Source organism: Pongo abelii, chromosome 3 (genome assembly GCF_028885655.2).
Source record: "Pongo abelii isolate AG06213 chromosome 3, NHGRI_mPonAbe1-v2.0_pri, whole genome shotgun sequence".
Classification (NCBI taxonomy): Eukaryota; Metazoa; Chordata; class Mammalia; order Primates; family Hominidae; genus Pongo; species Pongo abelii.
In genome coordinates, this window is record NC_071988.2 from 192454762 (window position 1) to 192468079 (window position 13318).

At 35.8% G+C, this 13318-nt stretch overlaps 1 long non-coding RNA gene across 1 annotated transcript in view; it reads left to right on the forward strand.

The window, feature by feature from the left end:
- The window catches only part of LOC134761360 (uncharacterized), a 50136-nt gene extending 38839 nt beyond the window's left edge, over nucleotides 1–11297 (forward strand). Inside the window, exons 2-4 of the long non-coding RNA XR_010139886.1 lie at nucleotides 7331–7375; nucleotides 8577–8670; nucleotides 10340–11297. This is a non-coding gene — a long non-coding RNA (uncharacterized LOC134761360). The remainder of the gene's footprint in view (nucleotides 1–7330; nucleotides 7376–8576; nucleotides 8671–10339) is intronic.
- The last annotated feature ends 2021 nt before the right edge of the window (nucleotides 11298–13318 follow it).

Genomic DNA, 13318 nt, shown 5'->3' on the forward strand with positions numbered 1-13318 from the left:
GGCTAGCCAGTTTTCCCAGCACCATTTATTAAATAGGGAATCCTTTCCCCATTGCTTATTTTTCTCAGGTTTGTCAAGATATAGATCAGTGGAATAGAACAGAGCCCTCAGAAATAGTGCATTGTTATTGATATATACGATTATTTTTATTGACATTTTGCCTCAACTAAGTCATTAGGAGATACAGCAGATCCTCTCTATAGAAGTAAGGAAGAGAACACAGAAACAGACCCATGTGGACTTATGTCTATTTCTCTGCATTATCAGTGAATCGAATTTTTCATTGACTTTTGCTGTGTGTGAAACCTGTACAATCCTTACTTCAATTTCACAATGATCCAACTGAATATTGAAAGTGACCCAAAACACTAGATCATTTATCAGCCTATTGTTATGCACTGCATAAACATGACCTCAGACAGTATAAATATTTGTCCTATCAATAATTCTCTCTCTCAAAACGACAACAAATGCTGTACTTCTTTAACAGATGGTCCAACGAAACTGGAGATAAATTTTTGGACAAGAGATACATAGGTTCGTAGTGTGCTAGAAACTATTTTATTAGAGACTAGAAATGTGGGGATGATGCTACTCAAAACAAAAAATTCTGTCAATGATGGGGGTGGAAAATGAGGTCAGAGTTTTTTGCCTGGTCAATAGTCTGATTATTGACTTCACATTCCTTGAGTGTATGATATTATGTTATATGCTGTGTGTGTGTTTGTCAGACATTTTGTCCTAAGTCTTTATTAATATTAACCTCTCTTCTAACGTTGAAGAACAATTAACTTATTTACATTAGACATTTAACTGAATAATGGATACAGGTAGTGTAGTGTGATTGCTTTTGAAGTTGTGACCATGCAAATGATAATAGGGCTGTACCATATGTGACCTCGTTTATGATTGGCACCAAGATTTGTGCAGGTATGAGCTGCCATGTTCTTAGAAGAGACTGGATGTCCCACACTCCTAGGATAGGGTTCTTTAACTAACATGGTGATTCTATTTTTCTTGCCAAAGAATGATTTGGGAATAATAATAAAAATGATGATGGTAATGATGATAAAAATATTGGTGAACATTTCCTCTGTGATTCTTAGATGCCTGGCATGAGTCTAAGTGCTTTCCATGTTTTAATTCAGTTAATTCTATGATCAAGAAACCATTATTATACACATTTTACAGATGAGAAAACTGATTCCCAGGGAGAATAAGAAACCTCCACATATTTAGGAAGTGATAAAAGCGGGACCTAGGCAAGCTAGCTCATGTTCTTTGCTCTTAACCATTATATTACATTTTATTATAATTAGAAGACCAAATTCTAGCTAACAATATGAGGGAGGAAGTCTCTGGAGAGGTGAATTTTCCTTATTCTTAAGGATAAAGAACTTTCCTTTTCTGAGTGTGACTGTGGTTTTTGACCATGAAGGCAACTAAAAAAACAACTTAAGAGCTTTGTGAGCTGTTGAATTAACCAATTCTGTAACAACCTTAGCGCCTAACTTTTTGTTAAATGAGATAATAAATGTCCTTTCTGTTAATGCCACATTCTTGTTGGGTTGTCTGTTAATTGCAGCTGAAAGAATCATAACTGACATGGACTTTGGATTAAGTTATTTCAAACAACATGTCTCTGACCAAAGAACTCACTTTACATCAAAGAAGTAGGGCAAGAGGATAATGCTCATGGGATTAAAAGGTGATGGCAAGGCCTATTAAGGTGTCTGTAAAGGCCCATTAAGGCCTACAGGTTAGGAGAGAAACCCTTAAGACCTAGTGTTTGCTAGTGTGACAGGATGACTATAGTCAAAAATAACTTAACTGTACATTTAAAAATAACTAGAAGAGTGTAATTGGATTGTTCGGAACACAAAGGATCAATAGTTGAGGGGATGGATCCCCCATTTAACATGATGTGATTATTATGCATTGCATGCCTGTATCAAAATATCTCATATAACCCATAAATATGTACACCTACTATGTACCCACAAAAATTAAAAGTTAAAAAAAATTTTAAAAAGAAGCTGGACTGTTGCCCTAAAAGATACGTACTGACTTCCCCCCTAAACGCTCCCTATTCTGTCTTCTGACACCATTGATTAGTTTGCCTGCTTGGAACTGTATGTGAATGGCATCATATTACATACACTTTTCTGTGTCTGGTTTCCTTTGCTTAACATTATGCTTGGGGGACTCATTTGTGCTGGTTGTGGTACAGTGATAGTTTTGCTGAATAGTCTCCTATCAGATGAATATATCACAGCTTGTTTCTCTTTTTTCCTGTGGATGAAGTTTGGGTTGTTTTCAGGTTTGTTTATTATGAAACAGTCCTCCTGTGCACAATTCTGTATCTTTCTTTTGATGAGTGTGTGCACATGCACACACACACACACACACACATATTTCTGTTCGGTATGTTTTAGATTAGAATTGCTGGGTAATGGAATATCCATATGTTCAGCTTAGCTAGCACTAGATACTTCTGACTAGATTTCCAAAAAGATTTTATAAATTTATATTGTCATCAGCAATGGATGAGAGTTCTGGTTGCTTGACATTCACAGTCACAACACTTGATATTATTAGTCTTTTTATTTTTAGCCAGTCTGCTGGATGTGTAGTGGTATGTTACCATTTTTAAAAAACATTTGCATTTCCTTCATGCTAATGTGACTGAGGGTTTTTTGTTTATGGGTCATTTGGATATGTGTTTTAGTGAAATGACTATTTAGGTCTTTGGCTCATTTTATTTATTTATTTTCTTTGTTTTTTAAACTTTTATATTGGGTTCAGGGGTACATATGCAGGTTTGTTACATAGGTAAACTTGTGTAATGGAGGTTTGTTGTACAGATTATTTAATCACCCAGGTACTAGCCCTAGTATCCAATAGTTATTTTTTTTTGGATCATCTCCCTCCTCCCACCCTCCACCTCAAGTAGGCCCCAGTATGTGTTGTTCCCCTCTATATGTCCGTGTGTTCTCATCATTTAGCTCCCACTTATAAGTGAGGATATGCAGTATTTGTTTTTCTGTTCCTGTGTTAGTTTGCTAAAAATAATGGCCTCTGGCTTCATCCATGTTCCTGCAAAAGACATGATCTTATTCTTTTTTATGGCTGCATAGTATTCCATGGTGTATATGTACCACAGTTTTTAAATCTCATCTGCCATTGATGAGCATTTAGGTTGATTATATGTCTTTGCTATTGTGAATAGTGTTGCAGTGAACATATATGTGCATGTGTCTTTATGGTAGAACAATTTATATTCCTTTGGGTATATCCTTAGTAATGGGATTACTGGGTTGAATGGTAGTTCTGTTTTTAGGTTTTTGAGGAGTTGCCACACTGATTTCCACAATGGTTGAACTAATTTACCGTCTCACCAACAGTGTATAAGTGTTCCGTTTTCTCTGCAACGTTGCCAGCATCTGTGATTTTTTGACTTTTTAATAATAGCCATTCTGACTGGTATGAGATCCTTTGTCTATTTTCTATTAGCATGTTTATCTTTTACTTTTTGATTGTTAGGAATTCATCGTATATTTTGCATATGAATCCCTTGTTGAACATATTTGTGGAACAAGAGGTTCATATGCAAAGTATATAATGTGGCTTACTATACTTCTTATACTTTTTATACTCTGTGGCTTAATAATGTCTTTTCATGAACAAAATTCTAAATTTTAAAGTAGTGTACTTTACTGGTCCTTTACTCTGTGATTAGTAATTTTGGGGTCTCATTTAAATAATATCTGCCTACTCCAGGAACATAAAAATATTCTTCTCTCTTCTAGAAATTTATTGTTTTAGTTCTCAAATTTCAACTTACAATTCACCTGGAATCATTTGTGTGTGTTTGTGTGTGTGTGTGTGTGTGTGTCATGAGGTAGAGATTAAGTTCATTTTTTCACATATCTGTATCTAGATATAACCTAGTATGATTTATTGAAAGAATCATCCTTTTCCAATTGCTCCGTAGCACCACTTTGGAAATATACTATTAAAAAATGTAAGTAAGGGAAGCTAAAGAAGAATATATTAGGCAATTTTTAGATTTCACATCTAATAAAGAAGCTGAAAATGCTAGCAATACATTTCCTTATGAATAGGATGTGGGTACATAACTTATGCTTTGGTAATCAATTTACTGCACAATGATTTGGATAAGGGTTTAGTAGCCGGAAGAAGTGGAGACTACAATAGGATCTATTCTGACAATGGGCGTCACTGGCAGCAACAAGAAATAGGGTTGCAAGGCTACTAATGTCCAAAGAACAGAGGTTGTATTTGGCAAACTCTTATCCTACAGAACAATGCAGGTATGAAGTTTGCAAAATTCTAGCTGAAGATCATTATTATGGCAAATATATCTTGGTTTTGAATCTTGGTTTCACCATTTATTATCTGTGTTATCTTAGACTTTTCTAAGTCTGATTTTTACTCATTTTAAAATTCGAGAATGATAATATTACATTTTCAGTAGTTTGGAAATAATCAATGATGAAGATCTAAAACATCAAGCTCATTGACATGTTATGCAAGCAAACCCAAAATTGATGCTCAATGAATGGTAGCCTGTTGGTCCAAATGCTAACAATGGGTTCAATTTCCTTATATTGATAAGAGAATTCTCACTGGATTTTTGCAGAGAAAAATCTGATTCCAATACAAAGAACCGTGTGCCTTATTCTTGGTCATCAAAGTAACCAGTACATAACATTACTTACAAGAAGCATGACAATGATTTAAGAAAACTCAGCCCAAATTTATTATAACTATTGGATGTAGAGGAACCCTTCTAGATGATTAGTAATATTTTTCTTCATGTATTGGTCAGAATATTGACTGAGGACCCAACTTAGTTCATTTTAATTTTAAAAATGTAAAGCAGGTACTCTTGTTGATATAAAATGAATGTAAGGTCATTATAAAACATTTAAGCAAAGCAGACAGGTTCAAAGTAGAAAGTAGAAAGAAATCCCCAAACTCTGCAACTCAAGCTAATTGAAATTTTAACATTAGAAGACATTTCAGAAATCTTACTAAATATATATGCAGGCAGAAAAATGAATCTTTCTCTCTCCATTTGTCTCCTGAATGTATATATATGTATTTCATGCATGAGACAGAAATACTTAATAACATTGGAATCATGTTCTTTTAAAGTAAAATCTGTTCAATTGTACATTAAATAAAAAGAGTTAAAGTGAAATTTCTGGAATTAATAGATTTCAGATAAAGGATAAAGATATAAAGATTTCTTCACCAGAAGTATTAGTCTCTAACACTATTCTAAGTTAAAAAAAAGATTAGAAAATTCATGAAGTATGAATCTTTTTTCAATTATTCAACATAGTTAAATTGATAATATAGACTGATACATTATGAAAGTTAAAGTGATTAACAATGTGATCCTTTGTCCCGTCTCTCTTTCTTGAGCCTCCAGATTTTGATTTAGGTTATTTTTACTGTGTTAGAAATTTTTAGAACATTTAAATTATATTTTAGATCTGTCATGTTCCAAGCATTCTATTTAATTTCTATATTTTATATTAATGCTAATTCTTAATCTTTTTAAGGAAGCTTCTTCATTTTCAAATTGTGTACTTAGATTTTCTCTTGTTCATCAATTTTTCAATTGTTTGTTCAAGAAGACCCAGTGGTTTTACATGCTTGGGAATGTCTGCCCATTACTTTTCTTTTCTCTTTCTCTTTTCTTGAGACAGAGTCTAGCTCTGTTGCCCAGGTTGGAGTGCAGCAGCATGATATCAGTTCACTGCAACCTCCACCTCCCTGGTTCAAGCGATTGTCCTGCCTCGGCCTCCCAAGTAGCTGGGATTACAGGCATGTACCACCATGCCCAGTTAATTTTTGTATTTTTAGTGGAGACGGGATTTCACCACATTGGCCAGCCTGGTCTCGAGCTCCTGACCTCAAGGGCTGTGCCCGTGTTGGCCTCCCAAAGTGCTGGGATTACAGGTGTGAGCCACTGCATCTGTACTTGCCCATTGCTTTTCTATTGGAGTAATTATTGGATCATTATTACAATATAAAGCCATGCTTTTCTCCTCCTGAGATTTTTGTGGATGTTTTCCATTACTTTCTGATTTTGAATGTTACTGTTCAAAAAGCCGAGTCTGAAACCAAATGTTTTTTTCTTTCTCTTTTAATGTTGATTTGCTTTTTCTGCCTGGATGCTTCAACAATTCTAACTTCATCTTTAAAATTTAGTAACTTAATGAGAATATATCTGGCTTGCTTATTCTGCAACAGCTTTCATATTAGAAGATATATTTTAAAATTTTTATTTAGTTTTATTCAAAATTTAGAGAAATACTTTTGTATTCTTTCTCCATATACCTTTTCTTTCCTATTTTTCAATGATTGATAGATGTCATTTATCTGCTATTTATATTCACCAATTTCTTTTCATTTGCTTTAAGCTTTTTGTCTTTTTCTCTCTGCATTTATACATGTTTTAAGACATTTTCCATGCTGTAATTTCAATTTTTAACTTGTTTTCTTCTGTTTCTAATTTATGTATTAGGTCTATAATAATAGAATTTTTTTGTTTCTCATTTTTTTCCCTTTAGCACTTCAGTTTCCCTAATTTGTTTTATCATCTTGTCTTTGAGTTCTTTCATTGAATTCATTTTCTTTTAAATTCTTTTATACTGTGAAGTACTTGTGGGAAATAAGTTCTGTTCTTTGGGTTACGTCTTCTTGATGATGGATTCTTCATATGTTATTCACTAGCTAATTTTTTTTTCAACTGTCGTCTGTTGCCATTGTTTCCATGGCATGCATTTTCATTCGGTTATTGGTTAACAGAGTGCTTTGTCTGGAAGTTTCTGTTATGACATAGTATGGGTTAATTCTCTTTGCTATAGTTCCTTTGTTTTGGAGAGTTGTTTGATTTGTTAATTTAGGTGCTACATTTCGACGGCTTGGTTGTCTGTTCTATCTGCTTTTCTGAAGCCTGAGGGTTCAAGGATTAAAGAATTATAACCCTTGTTCTGGACAATTTGGGTTTGGCTTTCTCACTGAAGTCCTACAAATGTCTCCTACTAGGGCCTATTTCCATTAATATTATCTATTTTCTCCATCTGAAGATGGTAAGTTCCAGTATCTGTTCTTGTCTTTCTGAGATCCTCCAGAGGTGTGATCCTCCAGGATCCTCCAGATCCTCCAGGACCTCTAGTATCGAACATCTTCCTGTGTCTTTCTACTCAGCTCTCAGTCACCCTCTCTCTAAGTTGAAGGACATTAGCAGCATTCTTAGAATTTCTTCAACCTACCTTTTTTCTTTACTAAGGTTTTCGGAGAATGAGAATCTGTTGGTGTCTTGCTGGATTCCATGGTATTTATTTATCATACATATCGTGAATATTCATAGCACTTGCTGTAACATTTTGATGTATTTGATTATGTAGCACCACCCCAAACATGCCAAATGTAATGCAAAGTTTATATATATATTTTAAAATACGAGCAAATCTGAATTTCTGGCTTATGTTCTGTTTCCATTGCTTGACATTTACAGCACGAAGCTACTTCCCTTCCCTTGTTTGCTTGCTGCTGGTAAATTTGAGGCCATTTACTTTTTCTTTATAAAAAAAAATCTTAACCTGAAAGACTGAGCTATGACTTCATATTAAGCTTTATGTACAAGGCAAAAAAATGAATTCAAAATAGGGAATTACGTAAAACCAAATGTATTCATTCAATGAAAGTTCATTTTTAACTCTCTTGCCATTATTTACTGGGAACATAAATCTATTGTATTTTAACTGAAAAATGTAATTGTTCTCTAGATTCCAATTATCTTTCTTTTCTCAGCATTGTTATCAAACAAGTCTTAAAATGGGAATTTCAGTGCTTTTTGAATGAACTAATGTATTTTAAAATTTTCCTATATTTTACATAAACACCCTTTTGGAATGTGACTTTTGATAAAAATATTCCTCCTCAGTAATGAACCATCCCTGCAACTCTTACAGCAAATACATATAGTTATGCTAGTTTTATCTTTTCCCTGATGGGAAAGTACACAATTATCTATAAGATATTTCAGCCTGTAACTGTGTTTTATCCTTCTTTGAAGAACCCCCCCACACACATGTGCGCGTGCATACCCAAAACAGTTTTAATATTACTATAATAATGTAGCAAAATGTTTGATGCTGGGTGCTATAAACTTTAATAAATGCAATGCAGTTTGAGAATCTTAACAAATTTCTAAGTGGGCTCTTAAAAAACAGACTCTCAATACTTAAATCAGTATTACTAAAATGATTGCTTAAATGAAGTGTTTTATATTTCTATTGAGGAAGAAATATAAAATACAGTATAATTATTATATGAGAAGTTTGAAAGAAAATATTCATTATCTCAATGTTTCTGGACCAAAAAAAAAAATCTTAGTAAAAGTAACATATTGTAAATCAAAAAAGTCTTCATTTTGTTTAACATATAAACATTTCAAGGAAATTAAACATATCTGGTAGTTTTTAAGAAAATTAAAACTAGAAAATTTGATCCAAGTTGCATGTTCTTTTCAGGAGCACGGACTATTCTCTCATGTTGAATGTGGCACTTTTTACATACAAGCAGGAGAGCAACTACACCAAGATTTTGGAAAACATGTTATGTAAGGTAAGATACTACTATTTCTAGTTTGGAAAACTGGAAATCATTTTCTATGAAGAAAAAGTAAGACTTCCAGTATTTAAAAAATTGACTAAATTTGGCCAGGCATGGTAGCTCACACCTGTAATCCCAGCACTGGGAGGCCGAGGCAGGTGCATCACTTGAGGCCAGGAGTTCGAAACCAGCCTGGGCAACATGGCAAAACCCCGTCTTACTAAAAATACAAAAAATTATCCAGATGTGGTAGTGTGTGCCTGTAGACCCAGCTACTTGGGAGGCTGAGGCACAAGAGTTGCTTGAACCCTGGGGGGTGGAGGTTGCAGTGAGCCAAGATCATGCCACTGCACTCCAGCCTGGGTGACAGGTGACCAAAAAAAAAAAAAATTTGACTGCCTTTAATAACTATGGCAATTACTGAAATTTATTAAAATATTTACTATCATCAAACATGTACTACTGCTATTAATCGTATATATCCTTTTGTTAAATACAGCCATTGTAATAATATCCCAGACAATAGCAAAATGCTAACTATTCTTTACTTGTTTACCTATTCACCTAAATAAGAGCAAATTTACTAGTCTTCTGTTTTACTTATGGGAGAAAAACCCATTATTTCCTTAAATCAATTAAATCAATAAAAGAACTAACAGTCTATAATCTTAGATCCCAGAATTTTTCCCTAGATACTTTTAGTTCTACTGGGAACTATTGTACCGTAATATTTGAATATTATTAAATTATATTACTTATAAAATTATCAGCTTCAAGGTGTAGATTTTTATTGATCTGATTTTTATTAGCTTGGGTAATAGTTTTCTGTCTTGTTTTTAATCTTTCTTAAGCCAAATTTTATCCCTAAATTAGAAATGTCCTAGAAAGGAGTCTCTCATGCTGAACAGCTTTCTATTTTTCAAGAGGACATCTGCCCTTTCTTTACTTTCTGCCTGCTTGTGCTAGTATCTGCTCGTTGTGGGAGAAACACACAGTTTACGCTGTGTTTAAAGTCATGCTCATGGCCAGGTGCAGTGGCTCATGCCTGTAATCCCAACATTTTGGGAGGCCAAGGCAAGAGGATCCCTTAAGCCCAGGAGTTTGAGACCAGCCTGGGCAACATAGTGAGATCCCATCTCTACAAAAAAAATTATAAAAAGAAAAAGGAAAAATAAATAAAGTCGTGATCACTAATCTCAAGTGGGCCCTTAGTGCTGTTGGCAATTATACTATTTTTCCCTAGTACTTTAATTCTTATGCTCTGTCCTAGATAACTGTTTCATGCCTTTTCTTTTCTTTTTCTTCTTTTCTTTCTTTTTTTCTTTTTCTTTTTTTCTTTTTTTGAGACAGAGCCTTGCTCTGTCACCCAGGCTGGAGAGCAGTGGCACGATCTCAGCTCACTGCAACCTCTACCACCCAGGTTTAAGCGATTCTCATGCCTCAGCCTCCCAAGTAGCTGGGATTACAGGCATGTATCACCATGCCCGGCTAATTTCTGTATTTTTTAGTAGAGACGGAGTTTCACTATGTTGCCCAGGCTGGTCTGGAACTCCTGACCTCAAGTGATTTGCCCACTTGGCCTCCCAAAGTGCTGGGATTACAGGCGTGAGCCACCATGCCCGGCCTCATGTGTTTTCTATTTTCAAAATTCTAACATGTTCTTTCCCTTTCTCATTTTCAGTTTTTATTTTTAAAATCAGGAGAGAATTTCTACAACATCCTATGACCACAGATCCCTACCCATCTGCATTGGGGCACTTACAGATCACCTTCTCTTCTGAACTTTGTATGAAGTGACCATGTCCCTCCTATCCCTTTCCATGTGCACAAGATCATGTGATCTCTAGCTTATTCAAAGACATTGCCCTAGCAATCTGCCCTTGCCTTCTGTTTCATCAGTTTCTAAGCAACAGCTGGAAAGGCCAAAGCCTTACAGGACCATTCTGGCCAAGGCATAGCTACAGCATCTTTCTCATCTGTTTAGCAGACAGTTTCTATTAGATCATTCACACAAGTACATATAAGCAGACTTACATTTCTCACCTCACGCTTTATAAAACACAAACAACTCCCCAGGCACCCACTTCTCCTCTCCAGGTACAGCCCCATTGTTATCCTTTACTTTACAATTAAACTTCTTAAGAGAAATTTCTATACTAGCTGTTTCCTACTTCTTCATTTCTCTTGTGACTTCACTCCAGTCAATCCAAGATAACCATTGACCTTTCTGGTGTCAAATCTAACATTTATTTTTCAGGCCATATCTTATTTCATCTTTCCACAACATCTGATACAGTTGATTCCTCTATTTCACCTTCTTCACTTTGCTTGAAGGACACCACAGAAATAGAACATGGCCAGACCCAGAAGTGCCCCTGGGACCCTCTTCCAATTACTATCATTTTCCTTCTCTCCAAGTGAGCCACTGTCTAGCTTTTTATCATCATTACTTTCTTTTTCTTATAGCTTTTCCATTTCACCATGGAGTCCCAAAAATTATACTTGATTTTTGTCTGTTTTTTTTGAGCTTTCTATAAAGGATTATGCAAAAGGCATTATTTTGTGTCAGGCTTCTTTTATTCCACATCATGTTTATGAGCTATATCTTCACTGAGAAGAACTATAGGAGTAATTTTCTTCACTTTATACTAGTTCATCACAGGAAAGTATCACAATATATTTATTCTACAGTTGATAGACATGTGAATTTGTCTGGGATCCAGTTCCTGGACCATTTCAGACTCGTGTTCTAGCCTGGCTTCCTAGCTGAGGTGTCTTAGGAATGGTGGTACTGTTCCCAGCTGCTGCTACAGATGAGAAGCCTTCTGTGCTATGCTGCCTGGTAAGAAAGATGCTGTAGCTATGCCCCAGCCAGATTGGTCCTGTAAGGCTTTGGCCTTTCCAGTTGTTGCTTGGAGAAATTACTGACTCACCTTGGAAAAAGGAGGAGTTAACAGCTCATGGTGGATTTTGACCAATGGAAGATGGAGAAGAGGAAAAAGCTGAGGATAAATTATTTCCTTTTCCAATCACCAATAAACAGATACATGTGAAATGAGGTACTTGGATGGCCTCTTAGAAAACATCCTGGGAGATCAAGGCATCAGTTGCAATTGCTGTCAAATAAAGGCCAGTTCTGTTCCACTTCCCCTGTGTTTTCTCCTCTTCTTTCCATCCCTAATTTGGGATTCCTTTTTGACTTACTCCTGTGTGTCTGGAGTCACACTCCTCAATAAAATGGGAGCACATACACTTTTGACTAAGGCTCTGTTTTCTAGAAAGCCCAGAAAATCCCTCCCAGGACCAGCTACATAGTTGCTTGGGCCAAATGCAATAAAAATACAGGGCTTTTGCTCAACAATTATTAAGAATGTTAAGATTATGGCAGTAGAACATTAAGCCAAGTGGAGCCCTTCTAAGCTCTGGGTCCTATGTGACCTCACAGGTCATGTGTCCATGAAGCTGACCTTCATTGCTCCCATTCAGCTCCCCACAACCCCCAGTCCTCCAATTCTCCATACCCCTTCTTCAAGTCCTCCACTATTACCTGTTCATGTGTGCTGCTAGAAAATATCTATCTATCATTTATCTATCCATCTTTCTATCATCTCTATATATGGATAGGTGCTATTTTTTTTTTTTTTGCCAAACACTAGTTTTCAAAGATGAAGTGCTATTTTTAAAGGGACTCTATTATCCTGATGAAAAATGTTTACATATATTAGTGAGGAGGAATTTTTAATGATTAAGCAAGATTATGTCTGTTACACATACTACCATTTGATATATGACAGCTTAACTTTTTTTTTTTTTTTTTTTTTTTTTTTTTTTTTTTTTTTTTTTGAGACGGAGTCTTGCTCTGTCACCCAGGCTGGAGTGCAGTGGCGCAATCTTGGCTCACTGCAAGCTCCACCTCCTGGGTTCATGCCATTCTCCTGCCTCAGCCTCCCGAGTAGCTGGGACTACAGGCACCTGCCACTACGCCTGGCTAATTTTTGTATGTTTAGTAGAGACGGGGTTTCACCACATTAGCCAGGATGGTCTAGATCTCCTGACCTCGTGATCTGCCCACCTCGGCCTCCCAAAGTGCTGGGATTACAGAGCAAGAACATTGCCATCTTGGACAAGCCCCTCATTCTAAAGTTTACCTTAATTAAAAAAAAAAAAAAAAAAAACACCTAAATCCAAAGGGCATCAGCCTAATGGTTAAGGGCAGCATGAACGTAAACCACAAATAACATCTCCAACCAGAAACATTCCAAGCTCCTCCCTGACCAGAGACATGCTAGCCCTGAGATAACCCACCTCCAGCCAGGAAGATGCCAACCTCAAGATAACACTCCTCTGGCTAGAAAGATGTCGTCAGCCCCAAGATAACCTCCTCTCCTCCCAGAGACATTCCAACCCTGCCATAAAACTTCTCCCTCTCACAGAAACATTCCAAGCTTGTAATAAACCCCCTCACCCTAAAACCAATATATAGTCTTAGTCTGTAAGAGAAAGCGCTCCTGACTGAAATCAGCCAGAATCCCCTCTTATGTTTTATCTAAAATAAACCCATCTTTACTGTCAAGCCACGTTTCATGTTTCTTTCGTATTTCTTTAACTCTTACACAAACTTAATTATTTAATATAGTCATATATAGTTCATCCATATTAC